Source organism: Cynara cardunculus, assembly GCF_001531365.2.
Source record: "Cynara cardunculus var. scolymus isolate 2C chromosome LG 2, CcrdV1, whole genome shotgun sequence".
Classification (NCBI taxonomy): Eukaryota; Viridiplantae; Streptophyta; class Magnoliopsida; order Asterales; family Asteraceae; genus Cynara; species Cynara cardunculus.
Window position 1 is genome coordinate 2,756,672 of NC_037529.1, and position 5,336 is coordinate 2,762,007.

Below are 5,336 nucleotides of genomic sequence, written 5' to 3' on the forward strand. Positions count from 1 at the left end.
AAGAAAGAAAAGAACCCAAAAAGAATATGTATATGAATCACATAATTTATAAGTTCTTCTTCTCAAAGAATTTTATAGTTTGTGTTTTTTGTATTTATTTCTTTCTAAGTGTTTGTGCCATCATCAAATAGGGGGAGATTGTTGGGTCACCTATTGATTTGGTGATGATCCACTGATATGTTCCTCTACCTTAGCAACACTTAATAGTTATTGGTTATTTGTATATTGGTGTCTTGGTACATACTTAAGCCATTGACAAAATCGAAGACTAGCCGATGTGAAGACAGAAGGTCACCGATGCAGTGCTGTGGATCAACTGTCTATTATACACACCAAGACTCCGAAGTAGCTGATATGCATATTGAAAATATTTTGAAGCTACAAGCCGATTGAAAGAAGATCTTCATAGACCGAAGATTGAAAATCTTCATGGACTCAAGATTGAAGATCATGRACCGAAKATTGAAAATCTTCATGGACTCAAGATTGAAGATCATGGAATCAAGATTGAAGATCATGGACTCAAGATTGAAGATCATGAACTCAAGATTGAAGATCATGGACCGAAGATTTGTGAGTAGCTGCTTGAAGCTACATATCCATCCAAAGGAGATCTTCCTACAGACTGACCATATCTTTGCAAAAGTTTGTCTCTGCATGAACAATAATGTATGCACGCTGTGTACGATGAAAATGAGATATCAACAATGGTCAAGTCAACCCCTGCCATCTTATCCTCAGGTGACAAGTGTCCCCATGCATTAAATGCTGAAGGTAGTATAAAAAGGCAGTATGCATCTCCCATGCATATAACTGGCTTTTGCAAGATTACTTAGAGCATTCTCAAAGCAATCGGCTATTCTCTTCTTCTCCCTTGCCCTCCTGTGTGCGAAGAAAATCTTAGTGTTCTTCATTTTCTTTCAAGAACTCTTTGTGTTGTTCTTGAAAGTTCTTCTTCTTGTAAGATTGTTTAGGTTATGTTTTCCTTTCCTATCTTCCGCAACAATCTTTTGTATTTCTGTGTGTATTAATTCTTTATATAAATCAATAAGAATTAAAAAGTTGAAAAAGTCTGTGTAATTGTATTCAACCCCCCCTTATACAATTACTTTCTGTTTATTGCCTTCCCCTTCGGGACTAACAGATACATATTACTTAAAATTCAAGATTACAAGTAATTATGCATAAGTACAACTTATTAAAGCTCGATGTTTGAATTCGTATAAATAACTGTGGATAAACATAATCATATCAAATATAGGATGAACATCTCATTTTAAAATATAAAAAATCTAAAATTTAATTAGAATAATTATCGAGTTCCAACAAAATAAATAATTATTATCTTTATAAAAAATTATATTATTAAACCAAATATAAATTACTTCATTATTGTACATAAATTAAATTATAAAAAGATTGAATTAAAAAATTACATAAAAAATAAGGAATTTCAAATAGTTAATTTGATATTAGTATTGATATATTTTTTTCAAATTTTTATGATATATTCAAACATATATTTTATTCAAAAATAAAAACATCATTGTTTTCTTAAAATCACATAAATCCATATTATAACATCGACTGAGATAAAGAATAAAATGAAATATTAAAATCACGATGTATCTCGTTGCATTGCGCGAGTACGTTTCTAATATATATATATATATAGAGAGAGAGAGAGAGAGAGAGAGAGAGAGGTGGGTTATTATAAAACCTTTACATTTGTACAACCAGTACAATCCAATCTCAACTGTCCATTTAATTTGATTAATATGTGATTTCATATAAGTTTTGATTGTTTTCTAATATAAAGTATTGATCATAATTAATGAACCTATTCATTTTCTATAAATATTCAAATCATAATAAATGAACTCACATCATTTCTATAAATATCTCAACTAATTGGGTTGCATTGGTCGTACAAATGGACATGGTTGCATTTGAAATATACCCTATATATATATATATATATAGAGAGAGAGAGAGAGAGAGAGAGAGAGAGAGGTTGGTTAAAATACAACCATTGACATTTGTGCAACCCAATCTCAACCGTCTATTTAATTTGATGAATATGTGATTCATAGAAGTTTTGATTGTTTCTTAATATAAAGTATTGATTATAATTAATGAACCATATTCATCTTACATGAATATTCAAATCATAATAAATGAACTCTCATCATTTCCATAAATATGTCAATTTATTGGGTTATAGTGGTTGTACAAATGCGATGGATTGTATTTGAAACTATATATATATATATATATATATATATATATATATGTATAACAATATCAACCTAGCTTTGCAATATTCGTCACCTTGGTGATTTGTATATATATATATATATATATATATATATATATATATATATATAACAATATCAACCTAGCTTTGCAATACTCGTCACCTTGGTGATTTGTGTTAGACGAGGGTTGCAAAATTCAAGTTAATTACTTTAAAAAACTTACTTTCTCGAAGTCAAGGTCGGAGGTATGGGAATTTAATTCGTAATGGGATGGACATGCATCATACTCGTAGATATGTACTATGCCAATCAATTAGGTCATAATAGTACAAATTGTGGGCATGGAGGTTCAAATGCGGTGACTTCGGGATATCTGCAAAGCAGGTGGTCGTCTTGAGATTAGTGGACTCGCATAGCGGGTTGGATATCCAGGTTAATAAAAAAAGAAAAAGAAAAAAGTGAGCTAACTTTACATGGATTTGAAAATAAGACACAATTTCGCAATTACTCTACCATGCACTGGTATCATTGATCAAATCATCTTACAAGTGCTCTTATGTTATATCTTATACAATCTTTACGATCAGCTTTCTTATATATAATGATCGCCTTCTATTACAGAAATTTACAATTAGACATCTCCCAGGTTGGATCCATCTTTCTTGTAAAGTAGCTTCTTATAGTCACTAAAGTTGCATGCAACTATGACTAGAAATAGGGCGGATATGATTATATATCCAATCCAGTTAAACTTGCAAGGGATGAGCAACACCAACACAAGCGACAGCGGTGCAAGAATGCTCGACAAGTAAAAAACACTTTTTAGGATCATGCAAATATAGTAGATGCGAGAGGTACGTTCCTTGGTTGAGTTTTCTACTTGAAGGATCAGATAAAACAAAACCAGTGAAGATAGTATAGCGATCGTATACGCAATAACCGTCGTGTTAGCAAAGAAGCTGTGGGTCTCAAAAGGAGATTGTTTGTAGTTTTGAAACTTGAGTTGAGTGAGTTGCGCCAATGATGGATACATGACGACAAGAGCCATGGCGTATATAAGATATAATATTCCTCGAAGATTATGGAACCTGACATAAAACACAATAACCTGACATAAAACACAATAAACCTGAAAGAGGAAGTTGCAATGAAAAAGAATGGAGTTGGAGTTACTTATGATTAGGTATGAGAAATGGCGGTGCATTTCCAATGGTGATAGCAACGTATGCACCAATTGTAGTCGAACTTGAATGGTTTTGGATGCTTATAATGGTGGTGGCTGAGGGTGGATTAGTGGTGGATGATGGTGGTGGATGGTGGTGGGGTGGAAGAGAAATGGCAGTGTGTGCAGCAGAAGCAGGAGGTGGTGGAATCATCATGAGTTTGAAGTGATGGAATTGGAGGGTGTGGTGAATGGTGTATTTATGGGAATAAACAAAAAGGTAAAAGGTTGAAATTCTATAAAAAGGAGAGCATGCCTCATATTGTGAATATTTCTGATCCATTTCGTCATTTTCCCCCTGATCCACACGCAAAAAAAAAACTTTGTGTAAAATCAATAGATATATTGTTTTAAAAAATTTAAAGATTTAAAAAAAAAAGTTATGCTAAAATAGAAGAAAGAGACAAATATAACATACGTGTTGGAAACTTATGTAATATTATCTATTAATTTTGTTTTTACATACATCAACGTTAAGACTTAAGTTTTACATTTTCGAATATTTATCGGGGTATGCTAAATGGACCCTTATATGCATTTTTACCTACTAATTTACTCCTCGTACACATCAACTGTAAAATTACTTTGTGTGTTTTCAATGTAATTAGATTTAATTTGTTAATCACATAAATAAAAATGTATATAGTAACACTAATTTTTATATAAATAGAGATGAAGATAATGTCACATAGTTATAGAATATATTTTATTTTACATACAGAATTTCAAAGAACTAAAGATAGAATCCAATATACTTTAGAAAGTAATGGTATGTAGCATTAATTGCCTTACTATAAGTATAACCTTTCAAGGCTTTTTTTCCCCATAATTCGCACCCGCATTTCTTCTACGGTCCCGGTTGGTTTTTGGTTCAACGGCTTCAAATAGCCGTTACTTAAACAACGAAAGGACCTAAAAGAAATCAAATTACTTGTGGCGTTATGTTCAAAAGAACATAGCTCAGCTGTAGCTGTAGCTGTAACTGTGACTGTGGTGTATGTATAAAAGTCAAAAGAAGCATCAACTCTAATCGAAACCCAATCATACAATAGAAACTTTCGAGTTATACAATTGAAACACATACCCAACTTAATACAAATTAAACCATAAAAGTGATCAAAATCACAAAACGAACATATATAAAATTATAATACAATCAAATAATGTAATCAAAATCAAAATTATATTGCGATGAAAATCATGAACCATACAATCCTTAGCAAAGATTAAAAAACACAAAAACACTAACAGCTCTGATATGCACACAAATTAAACAGTCTTTGTAGAGATTACCGAGTAAAATCGTTGCCGCATGCAAATAAATGAAACAAACTTATATAAAATTATTTTGCAATCAAAATCATGAAATGAACATAAATAAAATTATATGCAATCAAATCAGTAAACAAACATACATGAAAATAGTGACCTTATTATAACCCAAAAACACTAACTGCTCCAAATACAAATTGAACGAAATCTATAGAGATAACCAAACAAAATCCTTCCACATTCAAAATAACAAACAAACATATGCGACCAAAATCTCGAAAATTACACAAAACCTTACCTTAGATCATAACCACGATCCATAAACCTTAACAACTCGAATATATAGACAAATATAACGGTTCGTGTTAAGATAACGTAGCAAAATCATAACATAAGTAAAAAAACAAAACTTATCAAGAACATCAAAACTAAAACCGAAGATAAAAATGAGACGAAGAGAAAGGAAGGAATTGATAGAGCAAAACTTGTAGAGGGCATTAAATTGATGAGAATTCAAAAGAAAACACTACTAGAAAACCAGGTATCAGCGACGACTATCAGCGAGGGAATTTTTCCCTCGCAGA